The 18,625-nt window shown below is 40.4% G+C and overlaps 1 long non-coding RNA gene across 1 annotated transcript; it reads left to right on the forward strand.

Moving 5' to 3' along the window:
• The first annotated feature begins 536 nt into the window (after positions 1 to 536).
• LOC122559899 lies at positions 537 to 18,215 on the forward strand. The gene is made up of 3 exons (XR_006314585.1): positions 537 to 1,421; positions 17,736 to 17,854; positions 17,987 to 18,215. It is a non-coding gene; the product is annotated as an uncharacterized LOC122559899 (long non-coding RNA).
• The last annotated feature ends 410 nt before the right edge of the window (positions 18,216 to 18,625 follow it).

An 18,625-nucleotide genomic window follows, 5' to 3' on the forward strand; every position in this document is an offset into this window, starting at 1 on the left:
TGGGAAAGGAGTTTAGTAGAAAAGACAGTAGATGAACAATAGCAGACTTTTAAGAAAATAATTTGTAACACAGAAAATATATCCCAGTGAGGAAGAAGGATTCTGGGATGGGGAGAAACCAAATGTGGTTAACCAAAAAAGTTAAGAATTGTCTCAAGTTGAAAGAAAAAAAACATGCAGTGTTGTAAATATAAGTGATAAACAAGAGAACAGGAACATTTAAAAAACAAGAGACAGCCAAAAAAGAGAAAACATAAGCCTGTGGGGAAACTAGCAACTAATGTAAAATTGGACAGTAAGAAATTCCTTCATTGTATAAAATAAAAGAGAGGGGCCAAAGTGATCATAGACTCCTCATCTCCTTAAGGGATGACCTTGTAGAGGTTTATACAATCATGAGGAGCACAAATAAGATGAATAGCAAAGATCTTTTCCCTAGGATAGGGGAGTTCAGAATTAGAGAGCATAATTTTAAGGTGAGAGGAGAAAGATTTAAAAGGGAGCTGAAGGGTAACTTTTTCACACAGGTGTTGGCTCATATATGGAATGAATCACCAGCGGAAGTGATAGGTGCAGGTGCAGTTGCAACATTAGAAGTAGTACCACAAAGTTTACTAATTTGGTTCCAGGATGAGAGTATTCTTTGAAGTTCTGAAGACAGAGAAGTGATATCATTGATACAAACTGGAGTTCACAGGAACTCGACAGGGTAGACGCTGAGCTATTTTCTCTAATTGGGTAAATGTCGAAAATGGAATCTAGACTTAGAACAAGGGAATGATTATGTAGGACTAAAATAAGGAGAAATTTCTTCACTCAAAATGTTGCAAATCTTTGGAATTTCCTGTGCTAGATGATTATGGATACTTGGTTAATGAATTATATTCAAGCATGAGGTAGACATATGATTTGCTCTTTCAGGGAATCAGGAGATATGGGGACTGAATGTAAAAGTGAAAGTGACACCGAAGATCAGTCATTAACATATTGAATGGTGGAGCAAGCACCATTTCGTGTGTTGATAAATTCCCATAGAAAATCTGTCAGCATGTGCAACTGTGTTGAACAGCTTGGGCTATTCATTCACCACAAACCCCTTGCATTTTAAATATTTCTCAACTGTAGGTGTGTTTCAAAACTTATTGGTGGGCTTATATTACTGTAATTTGTGTGTTTGCAAGAGATGAAGCAGTTAATGTGGTGCATTAATACTATGTGGTAAGGAGGTTTGAACAGATCAGCAGCAATTTTTGGTTAGTTTGCTTTGAGTTATAGTACTGTTTGGTATCTATGAGATGATTGGTCAATGGAGCATACTCCTTGATGGGGAAGCTGTTTTTCTAGCCCGGGAATCAGAAGAATTGGAACAAATATGGAACTTGTCATTCTTTTGTCATAGCAGGGATGCTATCAGAATCCAGGTAAGCTCGAATGAGTGAGTATTCTGACAGTGAGCAAACAGGCTACAGATGTAGCCTGGTCAAACCATGAGTTGGATGCATGTCCTTGAGCACAAAGTGTCCTTGCTGCAGCATTGCAATGATAGTTGTACACTGAAGTGCAGACAAATCCTGTAAGTGGATTGAACATGTGCCTTGAGGCTTCACACAAGCGGGAATGTAATTGATGTGAATGTCCGTGCATGTGGATGTGTATAACTAGAGTATACCCAAAATGTAAGTGCCTAGTGCCCAGATTGAACTCGTGAAACCCATTCTGTTTTCTGTTTTCATGTTGAATTTTCTTGGTGGCCAGTTTGTATAACAGTAGATTGGTAAGCTTGCAACCCACAGTGAACTGGGCATTTAACATGGCACTTAACAAGCAATAATGAATGTCAATTGGGATCTCATTTCTCCTTGGGGAGCCTTCTCACCATATCACTTGAGAAAAGCCAACATGATGTTTGCAAGGTGTTGGCAGAGTAAGACACTACAGCCAGAGCTCCTCTTCTCACCAGTTCTCTTTCCTTTTGCTCTTTTATCTTCTTTACAAAAGTTTTTCTTTTCCCCTCCGCACAAACTTTTTAACTTCTGAAATAACTTTACCTGGAGATTGGATGCAAGATGAAGGAAGATGGGTTTGCAGGCCGGGTCCCAGAGCAGAGAGCATAGCAAGCACAGGATGAGTCCGGAAGCAGGGAGCAGAGCAAGTGAAGGCTGAGTCTCGGAGCACAGTGCAGAACATATGCAGGCTGAGTCCTGGAGTGGGGAACAGAGCAAGTGCAGGCTGAGTCTGGCAGCAGGGAGTAGAGCACGTGCAGGCCGAGTCTGGGAGTGGAGAGTTAAACAAGTGCAGGCTGAGTCCTGGACCGGGGAGCAGAGCACATGCAGGTCGAGTCCTGGAGCGGGGAGCAGAGCACATGCAGGTCGAGTCCTGGAGCGGGGAGCAGCACACGTGCAGGCCGAGTCTGGGAGCAGGGAGCAGAGCACGTGCAGGCCGAGTCTGGGAGTGGAGAGTTGAACAAGTGCAGGCTGAGTCCTGGACCGGGGAGCAGAGCACATGCAGGTCGAGTCCTGGAGCAGAGAGCAGAGCACGTGCAGGTCGAGTCCTGGAGCGGGGAGCAGCACACGTGTAAGCCGAGTCTGGGAGCAGGGAGCTGAGCAAACACAGGCTGAGTCCCGGAGCAGGGAGCAGAGCCAGTGCCGGCTGAGTCCCGGAGCAGGGAACAGAGCAAGCACAGGCCGAGTCCTGGAGCAGGGAACAGGGCAAGCACAGGCCGAGTCTGGGAGCAAGGAGCTGAGCAAGCACAGGCCGAGTCCTGGAGCAGGGAGCAGAGCCAGTGCCGGCTGAGTCCCGGAGTAGGGAACAGAGCAAACACAGGCCGAGTCCTGGAGCAGGGAACAGAGCAAGCACAGGCCGAATCTGGGAGCAGGGAGCTGAGCAAACACAGGCTGAGTCCTGGAGTTGGGAGCAGAGCAAGTGCTGGCTGAGTCTTGGAGCGAAGAGCAGGGCACGCACAGGCTGAGTCTCAGACCGGGGAGCAGAGCAAGCGTAGATCGAGTCCTGGAGCAGGGAGCAGAGCAAGTGCAGGCAGAGTCTCAGAGCGGGTAGCAGAGCAAACATGGGCCGAGTCCTGGAGCAGGGAGCAGAGTGAGTGCGGGCACAGTCCCGGAGCGATGAACAGAATGAGCACGGGCAGAGTCCTGGAGTGAGAGTCAGAGCAAATACGGGCCAAGTTTGGGAGCAGGGAGCAGATAAAGATGGGCCGAGTCCCAGAGCGTAGAGCACAGCAAGCACAGGCTGAGTTGTGGGCCAGAGCCCGAAATGGGAGCAGAGCGAGTGCAGGCTGGCCAGGGGGAATGAGTCCTGGAGGGAAGTCCAAGACAGAGGGGGGGCCTCAAGTTCTGAAGCCTGGCGGGCACAGACTCAGTAGAAATGGACTATAACTTGAGTACTTTAAAGACACTTTTTATTCTCATTCTGGTCTTTTAAACTCTGTACTCCAATGCAAGACTATTTAGTTTTCTACTATTTCAATTCTGTGACAACACTTCAAATAACTATATCTAGGCACACAGTACCAAAGATAATGCCAGCAAGCAACACTACAAAATCTTCACTGCACTCATTCGAGTGCATGTGACAATAAAGGCTATTCTATTCTATTCAATGTTGCAATGGGCTTTACCAAATACCTTACCCAATTCTACCAGTCATTTCTCCTTAGCCCACATCATTCAGAGCCTGGTAAGATTTTGCTGTAAGCGTTCTTTTCAAACAAGAGATTGTAATTTGAGTAACTTTGAGGAGAATGGCCAAAACTAAATGTAAAATGTCTGGATATAATTCCCCACTGACATTCTGTGAAGCTGTACCTTATGATCAAAACTGATGTAATTATCTGGACATGGTTTATGTCCTTCCCAAAGAAAAAAATGCCAGGGTATGGCCTTGTCACTCTAGCTTTCTTTTAAAAGTAAGACCAGGTTTAAAGTCTTCTCAAAGCAAAAGGCTCAGGATTTGTAAATTGAAAATCTTTGCACAATATTTTAAAAATTATAGACAAAATGTATTTAAAAATGACTGATTAAATGCATATCAAGTATAGGCAGACTTGGATACATTCAAATAACAAGATGATCAAAAGATATACAATAAAATTTGAAGGATTATGCTGCAAAAAATTTACTTGGAGATTCCTAACTCAGAACCTACCTTTGAACTATCTTTGGCCAAAAGGTTTAATCAATCATTTCTTCTAAATATGTTTTGTTTAGAGTTCATTCCAAATGACTTTGGAAGTTGAAGGCATGTACTGTAACTTTAAGAAGGAATGAGTACTGTTCTGCACTGAGAACTAACAAGAGCAGTCTCAGAGTGCACTGGAAAATTGAAAATATGTAACGTTTGGCTGTGAAATAGATACCTAGGTTGGTTGCTGTTTTGACAACAATTTGAATGTAACCAATCAGTTTTCATTATGCCCCAGGATACTAAAACCCAATTGAGTTTAAATTTTTTATATCCCCAACATCGAACCAATGAGAGGTTCTGATGTTGGGGATATAAAAAAAGGTTTGAAAACCAGACAGAGCAACTGCTATTGAAACACTCTCTATCAAAGGTACCTCTTCATATGAAACATATTTGCAGTAAAACAAAGAAGACAACCCAGGGAGACATTCAGCCGGATGAAGAAAGATGCTGACAACAACAGCTGCTGTCTGGTTTTGAAATTAATTTGATGAAATTTTAGTAAGTGTTTGATTAGAATAGTATATTGTTACAGCGGTAGAGGCAGATAATAAGCAGTTAAGAGAAATGGGGGTTTAGAGTTGTGAATAGTTGTTGTTTCATGTTCGCTTTTAATGTTAAAGAATAAATTGATATTATTTTCTGTAAATAGTGGAAATTGGGAGTTCTCTGTCACTCATATTTTAACAGATTACAAGGCAATGTGAGCTTTTCTTTCGGTGTTTGGTTAAATTAACAGAAGAGATACACATGGCTCAAATGAAACAGGCAGCAGTAACACAGAAATAGAGGACTCGATGGTGATGGCAATGTGAGACCACTCAGACATAACCCCTAAGCAGGTACACAAATGGACAATCATAATGAAGGGGAATGAGGATAGAGAATCATGTGGAAGGTGCAACAGACAAAAGGAATGTTTTTGTAATTATGATTTGTTGTTTAAAGAATGGAGGAAAATGAAATTCATATTAAAAGATGTAGACAATGAGGAAAAAGTTTTGGTTTATCTTTCATTACCTTCTCAGAGTCACAGAAAAAAAATCTTTCAGTCCAATTCCTCCAGTCCAACCAGGTATTCTAAATTAATCTGGTCCCATTTACCAACATTTGGTCCATATGTCTCTAAATCCTTCCTATTCATGTACTCATCCAGATGTCTTTTAAATGTTGTAATTGTATCAGCCTCCACCATTTCCTCTGGCAGATCATTCCATACATGCATTGTCCTCATTTCCCAAGAGAAGGTTAAGTTTTGCTCCTTCTTTCGATGATACATCCATATACTGAATAAGAAAATATTCTTGTACACGCTTAACAAATTCCTCTCCATCCAAACTCTTCATACTATGGTAGTCCCAGTCTATGTTAGGAAAGTTAAAATCCCCTACTATTACAACCCTAAATTCATATGGATAGCTGAGATCTCCTTACAAATTTGCTTCTCAATTTCCCACTGACTACTGGGGTGGCCTATACTACAATCCCAATAATGTGATCATCCATTTCTCAGTTCCACCCAAATAACTGATCCCCAGGAATATTGTTCCTAAATATTGCTTTAATATTATCTGTAATCAAAAACGCCACTCCCCAATGTCTCTTGCCCTCCCCTTCCTATCCTTCCTATAGCATCTATAGGCTCGAACATTAAGTTGCCTGTCCTGCCCTTCCCTCAAACATGTTTCTGTAACAGCTATGATATCCCAGTCCCATGTTCCCAATCATGCATTGAGTTCATCTGCCTTACCTGGAAGGCCTTTTGCATTGAAATAAATTGTCATTCTTACCTCATTCTCTGCTTTGCTCTTGCCTGCCTTGACTATTTGACTTGCTTCTCCTCAACTATGTCATGCTCAGTCTTATCTCTTTCCTTACTATTTCTTAGGTTTCCCCCAGCCCCCTTTTACTCGTTAAAGCCTCCTGAGTAGCAGTAGTGAATCTCCCTGTCAGGGTATTGGTCCTCTTCCAATTCATGTGCAAGAGGACCAATACTTCTTCAACAGGTCACTTCTGTCCCAAAAGAGATTCATCAACAGGTCACTTCTGTCCCAAAAGAGATTCCAATTATCCAAAAATATGACCCTGCCCTGTGCTCCAGCTCCTCAGTCATGCATTCATCTGCTCTGTCCTCCTATTCCTGGTCTCACCTACCCTTGAGGATCTACTTTTTAACCTCCTGCTTGCCACTCTCCCCTTTCAGAATTCTGCATCCTCTCCGAGACATCCCTGATCCTGGCACCAGGGATGCAAACACATGTTTTGATTTGTTCAAAAATTATCTGTATTTCTCTAATTGCTCTATTTGAAGAAAAGAGGGAAATATTAGCAAGTGTTAAACTGCTGATGGGTTAATATAATTAAGTGACTGAGCAAATATAAAGAGAGATCAGGAGGTTCTGGTAAAGACCTGGATTCACGTCACATCAACTCTGAAGAAGTTGCTTTGTAAATATCTAAAGGCAATACTGGGTGCATTAGGAGTTGCATTGGTTAAAAGAAAATCAAAGCAACTTGGGGTGAAGAGTTAGTGTCTGGTCCATATACTAAGGACAAAGAAAACTAAGAACTAAGAGAAATTTGAAACAAGACAGAAAGCATAAATGTAAAATAAAACAATGCACCTTAAAGCATATCCAACATTTTAATAGTATTGCTATTGTATTGGTGAATAACCATTGTTAGCTTTTATTCCCACTTTCCCTGGTCCATTGACTTTACTCTGGATATTAATAACCCAAGGCAGGTCTAACAATGGAATATACCCAGTTTTTTTATTAAAGCCAAGTACACTACAAACAAAATTGCAAACTATCTTATCCACACAATGTTTACAATCACATGTGAATCCTTTTACGTTAACCTGTCTGAGGATCAGATCAGAACAGGTGATCAGCCTGATCCATCTCAACTTCTAGCTGTTGATCAGATGACCTTTTCCACAAGCTAGATAATTATGCTGTGAAACAAGGGTTTTTAAAAATACTCTTTCTGTACAAAGAAGCTGTGCATTCTACCAGATACATTGTCCATCTCCAATTTATTCCATTTGATCACCAGCAAACATGACAGTCTGTAGATTTTCATGCTATTTTGATCAATTAACTGGTGAGGACTGTTTGTGTCTCCTTGGAAAGAGGCTTATAGAGTCATAGAGATATACAGCGCAGAAACAGACCCTTCGGTCCAACTCATCCATGCCGACCAGCTGTCCCAAGCTAATCTAATCCCATTTGCCAGCACTTGAAGCATAAATAAGGCCCAGGCAGCTAAGAACAGATCAGGCCTTGGAGGAATATTGGGAGAGTATGACCAATCTTAAAGAAGGAATTAAGTGGGCTTAAAGGGGTCATGAAATAACTTTAGTGAGCAGAATTAAGGAGAATCCCAAGGCCTTTTATTCATATATAAGAAGCAAGAGGGTAACTAGAGAAAGTGTTGGCCCACTAAAGGATAAGGAAGGAAGGTTGTGTGTTAAACCTGAGAAAAATGGGTGAGATTCTCAATGATTACTTTGCATCAGTTTTCACTGAGGAGAGGGACATGATGAAAGTTGAGATTAGAGATAGAAGTTTGTTTACTCTGACATAAGAAGGGAAGACGTGTTGAGTAGACTAAAGGATATTAAGGTGGACAAATCTCCAGGATCATCCCAGATTGCCGAGGGAGGCAAGATATCTTTGCAGCATCCTTAAACACAGGTGAAGTGCCAGAGGACTGGAAGGTTGCTCATGTTGTCCCCTGTACAAGAAGGGTAGTAGGGATATTCCAGGTAACTACAGACCACTGAGCCTGACATCAGTGGTGGAAAAGTTGTTGGAAAAGGTACTGAGGGATAAAATCTATTTATATTTGGAAAAGAATGGGCTTATCAGTGATAGACAACATGGTTTTGTGTGGGGGAGATTATGCCTTACCAAGTTAATACAGTTCTTGAGGAAGTGACCAAGTTGATAGATGAAAGAAGGGCTATAGATGTCATATACATGGACTTTAGTAAGGTGTTTGATAAGGTTCCCCATGGTAAACTAATGCAGAAAGTGAAGTTGAATGGTGTGCAGGGTTCCCTAGCTAGGCGGATAAAGAACTGGTTGAGCAACAGGAGACAGAGAGTGGAAATTGAAGGGAGTTTCTCCAAATGGAGAAAGGTGACCAGTGGTGTTTCACAGCGATCACTGCTGGAGCCACTGTTTTTTGTGACAGACATAAATGATCTGGAAGAGGGCATTAGTGGTCTGATCAGTAAGCTTGCAGATGACATGAAGGTTGGTGAAAGTAGCAGAAAGCACAGGGGGCTGTCAAAGAATACAGGAGAATATAGATAGCCACTGTTTTTTGTGACAGACATAAATGATCTGGAAGAGGGCATTGGTGGTCTGATCAGTAAGCTTGCAGATGACATGAAGGTTGGTGGAGTAGCAGAAAGCACAGGGGGCTGTCAAAGAATACAGGAGAATATAGATAGACTGGAGAGTTGGGCGGAGAAGTAGCAAATGGAGTTCAATCCAGGCAAATATGAGGTGATACATTTTGGGAAGTCTGATTCTAGAGCTAACTATACTGTAAACGGAAGAGCCTTGGGAAAAGCTGATGAGCAAAGAGATCTGGGAGTTCAGGACTATTGTACCCTGAAGGTGGCTGCACAGGTGGATAGAGTAGTCAAGAAGGCACATGGTATGCTTGCCTTCATTGGACAGGGCATTAAGTATAACAGCTGGCAGGTCATGTTAAAATTGTACGAGACTTTGGTTCAGCCGCATTTAGAATACTGTGTACAGTTCTTGTTGCACATTACCAAAAGGTTGTGGACACTTTGGAGAGGGTGCAGAGAAGGTTTACGATGATGTTGCCTGTTTTGGAAAGTGCTAGCTATGAAGAGGTGTTGAGAAGGTTAGGATTGTTTTCATTAGAAAAAAGGAGATGAGGGGGGACCTGACTGAGACCTACAAAATCATGAAGGGTATAGACAGGGCAGATAGAGATAAGCTTTTTCCCAGGGTGAGGGATTCAATATGGAGAGGTCACATGTTCAAGGTGAGAGGTGAAAAGTTTAAGGGGAATATGTGTGGAAAGTACTTTACACAGAGGGTGGTAGGTGCCTGGAATATCCTGCCAGCAGAGGTAGTAGAGGCAGGCACGGTAGACTCATTTAAGGTGCGCCTGGACAGATGAATGAGTAGGTGGGGAGCAGAGGAATACAGACGCTTAGGAATTGGGCGACAGGTTTAAACAGTGGGTTTGGATCAGTTCAGGCTTGGTGTGCCAAAGGGCTTGTTCCTGGGCTGTAAACTTTCTTTGTTCTTTGTTCTTTGTACTTGGCCCATATACATCCAAATCCTTCCTATTCATATACCTATCCAGATGCCTTTTAAATGTTGCAATTGTACCAGCCTCCACCACCTCTTCAGGCAGCTCATTCCATACATGCACCACCCCTTCCATGAAAATGTTGCCCCTTAGGTCCCTTTCATATCTTTCCTCTCACCATAAACCTATGCCCTCTAGTTTTGGACTCCCCCACCCAGGGAAAAAACTTTGTCTAATTACCCCCTCCATGCTCCTCGTGATTTTATAAACCTCTATAAGGTCACCCCTCAGCTTCCAAAGCTCCAGGGAAAACAGCCCCAGCCTATTCAGCCTTTCCCTATGGCTCAAGTCCTCCAACCCTGACAATATCCTTGTAAACCTTTTCTGAACCCTTTCAAGTTTCATAACATCCTTCCGATAGGCAGGAGACTAGAATTGCACACAATATTCCAAAGGTGGCCAAACTAACATCCTATACAGCTGCAATACGACCTCCCAATTCCTGTACTCAATACTCTGACCAATAAAGGAAAGCATACCAAATGTCTTCTTCACTATCCTATCTACCTGTAACTCTACTTTCAAGGAACTATGAACCTGCACACTTTGTTCAGCAACACTCCCGAGGACCTGACCATTAAGTGTATAAGTCCTGTTAAGATTTGCTTTCCCAAAATGCAGCATCTCACATTTATCTAAATTAAACTCCATCAGCCACTGTTCAGCCAACTGGCCCATCTGATCAAGATCCTGTTGTAATCGGAGTTAACTATTTTTGCTGTCCACTACACTTCCAATTATGGTGTCATCTGCAAACTTACTAACTATACCTCCTATGTTCATATCCAAATAATTTATATAAATGTCAAAAATCAGTGGACCCAGCACTGATCCTTGTGGCATTCCATGGGTCACAGGCCTCCAGTCTGAAAAACAACCCTCCACGATCATCCTCTGTCTTCTCCCTTTGAGCCAGTTCTGTATCCAAATGGCTAGTTCTCCCTGTATTCCATGCGATCTACCCTTGCTAAGAAAACCAGTAACCTTTCTTATCATTAAGTTATCACCAGACTTCATATATTTTCTTCATTTAATTTAATTTAATTTAATTTCAGGAAACCTAGCCAATTTTAGACCGATAACTACAAAATAAAAAGAGGCTTATTAATCCAAAGTTGATTCCACAGCACTGATCCGCACCACTTATCACTTAGCTATATATTAATCTTATCTCAACCTACCACTGTAAAAGAACAATCAGCCCTGTTTTAAATATTTATGCTTGTAATGCATTTCATGGTCTATTAAATCTACATAGATAGTTTTCTTCATATCTGCACTCTCTCAAGATAATTTTAAGTTAATGACTACTTGTCACTGAATTCCTAAGCACAGCTTTTTTTATTAGAACTATATCCTTTGAAATGTCTTTATTCCTCTTCACCAGTTAAGTAGTGCCAAGTCTTTTATTTATAATTACCATTTCTCAATGCTAGTATCATCCTGATAATCTATTTTGGTTATTCGCCATGAATTCAATATTGTTTTGAAAGGAATCACCCAAAACTTCACATAATTGTAGCCCAATCAACTAAAATTTTACATCATCTTTTTGTTCTTGCATTCAATGCTTTTGGAAAAAAAAGAGAATTATTTTTTCATTGTCTGCAGTTGTAGCTTCAAGGAATTATGCACATGAAACTCAGTGGGAGTAGGTTTTGATTTTATGTAGCAGCCTGCTTTACAACTCTCCTGATTGTTATTTTTAGTTATCTTCAATGGAATGCATATGTAGTAGAAGATTAGAATGTAATAACAGAAATGTGGGAACATGTCTGTGTAATGTACTGCTGGTAGATCCAAGTTCCACATTAATCGAGTGGAAGCACACAAAAACAAACATGAAGACAGGAGCTTGTGGGTCCAGAACTTGCTGGAAGCTTTGAACTTAAGCAAGAAATTAGAACCCCATGCTCATGCTTCCAGATGTCCAGAAAGAGTGTAATGACTTTTTTTCAATCCACGAATGGTTCAGTTCATTGACGTCCCCTTTAGCAGCCTGAAGGACTTAGGGACAAAGAGGTTAACAGTATTAATGACATTGACCAAGAGGCAGATTTGTATTGGATGCGACAATTTGTAGAAGGTCTTGTTGGAGAATATGACACAAGTCTTTCAGAGAGTTCTGCAAAAGTGTAGTCTCCTTATTGCAGAGGTATATTGTCAATGCAGAATATGTACAGGCTATGACTAGCTAAATGACAGAAGCATTGATAATGATATACGACTTTATACTTAATGTGCATAAATTAAATAGATTATGAACAATAATTAACCAGGAGTCTGAATTGAAAGAAAACAAGGACTGCGTGTCTCAGGGAAATATAAATTAAAACTAAACTTAGTAAATATTATTTTGGGCAAGAATGGTTGTTAGATAATATTGAAATTGGTTTTAGATGACAATTAAGGCAAATTATCTCAAATAATATCGCAGACTTAATCAAATAAATTCAGATTTATTCAGGAAACAGTGTGTTGTTTCATATAAAGTTATTGTGAGGTTATCAGGCTGATAGTGATATCTCCCACATCATTAAAGTCCAAAGAGGATGCAAGTCCCCCTGAGAGTAGCTGGCCATTACAATCCAATGCTCTTCAGTACTGGCAGCACCTTGGGGAACAGTGACCACAGCTGGTACTCTATTCTGGCCTACAGGAGGAATACACATGGATTCCTAGACAGACATGAGTGTTTGGAAATGGGCATCATAGGGAGAAAGTCACTGGTGATTTAGGGGAGGAGTGCAGTCAGAAACAAAGGCCTGTGAATATGGAGAATTGTCTCAAGAAGGTCCCTTGCCAATGCCAGAATTAAATGGCTGCGTACGGGCCTTAGTTGGACTCTCAGAATAGGCTCAAAAAGTGTGGCTCTGGAAAAGCACAACAGGTTAGGCAGCATCCGAGGAGTAGGAGAGTTGACATTTCGGGCATAAGCCCTTCATCAGATGTTGCCTGACTGGCTGTGCTTTTGACTGTGATCTCCAGCATCTGCAGTCCTCACTTTCTCCTAGGAACAGCGTAGAAGGCTGCCCTTGACTTTTTCCAGCCTGAGCTTAATGGGGTTGGCAGAAAGGCAACGGGCACTCCACAGTCCCCTACCAAATCAAATGCCTCACTCACCTCCAAATATAGCTCTAGAATACATTAAATGTTGCTGAAGGAATGCATTATTTAGCAGTATAGACAAAATTTAGGTATTATCTATTGTTTTGTACAAGTTAGCAATTCTGCAATGTCCACTGAATCAATATGAGTAACAGCTGTATCTTATGCAAATGTAGAATTAGATACATTAAAAAAATATGAAAACATGCACTGAAACCCCTGGATACATTCCATGTTAGCAACAGTTCAAATTTGTTACTTATACCCAAGAAACAGAATTAACCATTAGGCTCTTTCTTCTGTTTGCCAATATTAGAACAATTCTTTTAACACTGTTTGGTATATTTAATCAATAAACTTGTAATGCTAATCCTCATCAAAGACTTTTGACATTTTCTTTAAAAACATTTTAAAAATTTTTTTAATTTAAATTTAAAATTATATTTTAATTTTCAGAATTTAAAGATTTTTAAATATATTTCACTTGCCTGAAATTTCTTATGTCTCTTTTATCAGCATAGAGACGGCAGAGTGAGACTTTCAAGAAAAATATCATTTTCAGCTCTGCTATCACATTTGGAACAAGTGAACATCTTGGGCAGTATCTAATATTGATCCTAGAAAATGTTAGAGCCTTTCCCAAGCTGAGCTGCACCACCCTCGATTATAGATGGAATATCCTCCCATGTGTTTTACACCAGAAAATTATTATAAAATGTTAATTTTATCCACTGCTATATTCTTAGGAAACTCAATCAACAATATCAATAATTAGCACTGGTCCATAGCTTTAAAAATAATGATTTTCACCTCCTTTAATGTTTTACATTAGCAACACCTAATAGCACACCATCGAGATTGATGAAATTTGAGATATTGTGGTGATAGCACTAAGTTTTCCTTTTCTACCATTCCTGTATATAGTTCCATGCGATCAGAAACTGGTACTTTTTCATTCTGTACATTTCGTGATTGATGCTTTAAAATAAAAAAAGGTGATATTTCAAGATCAAGATTCAGTTATCTCTTTCAAATGCAGAATTATAATGGATGATTTTTTATACTAAAGTGAAATCAGCTTTTCAGAAGTCATTGTGAGAAATCAATTATGAAAATTATACTCCTGAATGTAAAAGCATATTCTAATGAATTGTTATAATGTGTCTTCTAAAATGATGAAATGTGTATCCTTACTAACACATTCGTGTCACACTATGTTACCTTTCCTTCTTTTGGGTAATCAGTGGAAGCTTTTCTGGGAGCAGAAATACTCTGTAAAGACAGCATGGTGTGACACAAAGAGGTTCTGCTTCAGTGACATCATGGAATAAGATAGTGATCTTCATTCATGATGTCACTCAGGTCAAGGGTAATTTGGGATGGGCAACAAATGCTGGCCTTATCAGTGACACTCACATTCTGTCAAAGGGGTAAAATTTGGGGACTGAAGTGAATATCATTAAAATATTTGAGAAGTTACATTTGAAGAGTACTAATACATTTTAAATTTTGAATTTGAAGTTTTTTTTAAAAATGTATTTCATTTGCCTGAAATTTCCTATGTCTCTTTTATCAGCATAGAGATGGCAGGGTGAGACTTTGAAGAAAAGTATCATTTTCAGCTCTGCTATCACATTTGGAGCAAGTGACCATCTTGAGCAATATCTAATATTGATCCTTGGAAATGTTAGAGCTTTTCCCGAGCTCAGCTACACCACTACAGATTACAGATGGAATATCCTCCCATGTGTTTCTCACCAGAAAATTATTTATTGGAAAATAGAGAGCAGAATTTTAGTTAAAAATGTTCTGCTTCATTGCCTGAAGTGTGTTTCACCCCATCGTGATGTTGGTCTCTTTGATTTTATATTATTACGAATAAGAAACCTCATAGCAATTGTGGAGGAAGAGGAACAGGTTTGTCTGAAGCATTTGATATGGACCAGGCTAAACCCCCTCAAAATACATCAATGAGATAATCTAGCCCCTATCTTTTAACTTATTTAGTGGCAAGCCATGTTCTGGATGTGACTTGTTTGGTCCTCTACTAGGCTTTAAGCAAAATACACTTATTCTTACAACACAATTAAAATATGATGAGAAAAAAGAAGAATTGGCATAACTTTATTTCTATCAAAATACTTAATGAAATAATGTATTATTTAACTATTAGTTATCAACTGTTCCATTATATCTGCATCCCATAAACACATCTTTGGCAAGGGCAGATTCAGCAATACAGATTTTCCCCACTTGCTATCTTATTCCTATCCAGAAGAAGGAAAACCCAAAAGAAACATTATAGTAGCTGAGAGAATGAATGCTTTTTACTACTGCAGTGAAAGAGAGAGAAAGAGGGAGAGCTGCATTTATCATCTTCAAACTCCAAATTAAATTGGAAGCAAAACTAAAACCCTGGATTTGTGTGAGCAGACTCCATCCACTTATGCTTCTCTTGTCTAATTTAGGGAGCTCAAACCTGTTAACCCCCCCCACTGCTTCTGAAGTAGACATTTTGTGGGAACATCTGTCTGCAAGAGAAACAACACAGAACAATTCTCTTTTAAAGGCTCAGTAGCATGGCACATTGAACGTCTAGCATCCTATTACTGGTCGGGCAGCTAGTTCAATTATGACACAATAAATGCTTATAGATTCTATTACAAATATATGAGTGGAGGTTTTATTGGCCAGTTGGAGAACTGGTGTGGAGGGCCAATGGAATAAAATTCCCTTTAAGCAAGTCTCCTTGTGCCTCCCCTGAAAATGAAGACCCTGATATCAGTAGTTCCACCCTCCTCGAGCTGTAGGTTAATCAGGAGCTGACTGCTACTTGTCATCACTAGTGTCAGCATGTGCAGGGCCAGCTGGATGCACCAAATGCATGACAATGGCAAAAGTCCCAGACAAAATGCCTGAGTGGAGGTGGGATTGGGATAAAAGAGTCAGAGACCAAAAGAGGGGCTTTATGTAGCTCCCCCTCTGTCAGACGCTGGGTTCTTCAAGCAGATCATAGATTCCTCACAAGCTTCTTCTGTTTAATCATTGGGGGATTCTTCTACCTCATCCCAAAGAAATAAAATGATGTGTGGTCTCTTCAGCAACTAAGTGGTCGCAGCTGCCATAGTTACCATTCCAGGAGACTGAATTAAATGCAGCCACCAGTCCTTTTGGTAAAACATTAAACTGACCACTTATACCTCAAATGCCACTATTAAAAACAGATTATCTGGTTAGTTACCTCATTGCTATTTAGGGAACCTTGAGTACATAAGAATTACTGTATGCTTCTACATTATAATGGTAAGCACCCTTCAAAAGATACTGTGAAACCTTTTGGGATATCCAGTGATTATGTAAGGTGCTGCTTAAATATCCAATCCTGAGATGCACATCTCTCCAATACTCATTCCAAGAAAACATGATTTTTTTCCATCATTCACTTTGGAAATACACTCCACTTCCACACTGCTTTTGCGGCATTTTTGTCAGCTTGCTCATGCATTGGACTCATAGCTGCAGTTGTTAATGACATTTGCCCCATATTTATTGCTGCGAGTGATAATGTTTGACAAAATACTGACATTTTTCAGTCTTAAAACCTATAATCCATCCATATTTTCCAACAGAAAATTAACAGCTCTTTTTTTGTTGCTTGATGAGACCAGTTATGGACCAGGCCAGACCACCTCAAAGCATTTCAAGAAAGTAGCCCAGACCAAACTTTTCTCGTTGTTTTAACCAGGTGCAAGGTGGATATTCCAGGAGTAATGCAGTGGGACCAACCACTCAGTTTTAAACAAAACAGAATTTCTTTACAGACTACTGAATGAAACATGAACAAAAGAGAACCAAATTTAGACTATCTTAACCTATCTGAAAACCCAATCAACTCTATTGCAACTCAACTATGCTGTTCCAAATACTAGCAACATCACCATAAACAACCACTTGGTAAAAAAAGGTAAAAGTCAAACACAGGTGTTAGATGTCAGAGAGAGAGAGAGAGAGAGAAAGGATCAACATGGAGCTGTTTCTTAGTGTCCATCAATTTCTCTGGGTTCTCAGCTAAAAACCAAATTAAAAACAAAACCAAACCCAAAACCTGAAAAGCTCTGAATTAAGAGAATTGGCCACCTCCATTTCACTGCATAAATGTTTAAAAAAAACTGAAAGGTTTTTCAAGTAGCTATTTCCAGACATATCAGATCCTTTGTGTTTATGACCTCTCTGAAAAAAACAAGGACCTTGTTAAAGGAGCAGCATTGTCACGGACCAGGACTTTTATCTCCTTCACAGAGCCATTTCTCTTCGCAATATATAACCTTGAGTTATAAAGCTTGCCATTGCCATTACCAAGACATCCAACATCCTTCTTTTGTTGTTGATCTGACAGCCTGAACCAGCCCAATTCCCAACCTCAGCTCAGTCTTGCCTTTTTGCCAAATCTTTCAGGCTATTCTAATGTCCAGATTGTTCCTGATGCTGCTTATCACTGATAATCAATCAAACATAAAGGAAGAATTTTTTTAATTTCAGAAATATAATTTATTCATTACAAAATATCTTTATAGGTACAAAGTCACAAACAAAGTTTGGTTCTTACAATAGCACTTCAAAGAGACAAATAAACATTGGAGTTTGACTCTGTCCAACAAACTAACCAAAAGACATCTCTTACTTGAAAAAGACAAGACTATATTTGCAGCACCAGGAGGATCTGATAACTGAATGGGCCCCCATTTAACTTCAGCAGGAAAACCTCAGACAGTACTCTTTCTCCATTGTGCATTGTCAGCAGTTGTCCCAATGTATAGGGTGTTCCTCAGCATGACCTTGGAATGTGCCAGTCTGCAACATTTGGTCAGGATCAACTTTTTGTTCTGGAAGACCAACAAGTTTGGGCCAGACCAAAGAGCATCTTTCACCAAGTTGATGGTCCTCTAAGTGCTGTCAATGTTTGTCTCGGTGTGCGTCCCAGGGAACAGATCAGAGAGCTCAGATTCCTGTGTCATGAAGCTGTTTGGGATGACCCTTGACAAAAGCTGTGTGTCTTTCTCCAGACTTCCTTTACAAAGGCACATTCTAGAAGGAGATGAATGACAGTCTCCATACCAACCCCTGCTTTGAGGGCAGCATGTGGTGGTACAAATTGACTTGGTGTACAAGAAGGATCCCAAAGGTATGTAACTTTCTCACCAGCAGATAAGTGATGTCTTGATGCTTGTTTAGGTGATGAGGCATTCTGCTAAATAACTTTGACAGTCTGTTCAGAGAACTACATAACAGGGTCCACCCTCTCCTTTTCCCTCAGGCTCTCAGGAATGCTACGTGCTGACCACTTCCTGATGGACTGATGGTGGTTTTGTTTAAACATTTCTCCATGAAGGACAGATGATAAATGGAACAGTCGAGCTGCTTGGAGTGTTCTGTGGCAACGAGGCCAGTCCAACCCTTCACAACAGCCAGGATAGGTGGATCCTCAGTACATAGCGACACTTGGTCTTTGTGTGCTAAAGGTCTATGCACAGCTTGATGCAGCTGCACATGAGAATGGCCATCAGGATAAGGGCAACATTGGGCATATTCTTCCCACCCCCAAAATCCAGAGTTTTGCACTTGCTGTTCCTGTGGATATGGTCCATCTTAGACCTCCAGATGAAGGTGCAAATAGTCTGGGTGACTAAAATGGCACAGCTTCGGAGCATCAGAGATCAGAATTGATGTCAGCTCTGATAACTAATTATCTAGACTCAAAACGTTACCTTGGAGAAAGTAAGGACTGCAGATGCTGGAGATTAAAGTCTAAAGTGTGATGCTGTAAAAGCACAGCTGGTCAGACAGCATCCAAGGAGCAGGAGAATCGACATTTCAGGCATACGCCCACCTGATGAAAGGCTTATGTCCAAAACGTCAACTCTCCTGCTCCTTGGATGCTGCCTGACATGCTGTG

The sequence above is a fragment of the Chiloscyllium plagiosum genome, chromosome 20, assembly GCF_004010195.1.
Source record: "Chiloscyllium plagiosum isolate BGI_BamShark_2017 chromosome 20, ASM401019v2, whole genome shotgun sequence".
In the NCBI taxonomy this organism is placed as follows: Eukaryota; Metazoa; Chordata; class Chondrichthyes; order Orectolobiformes; family Hemiscylliidae; genus Chiloscyllium; species Chiloscyllium plagiosum.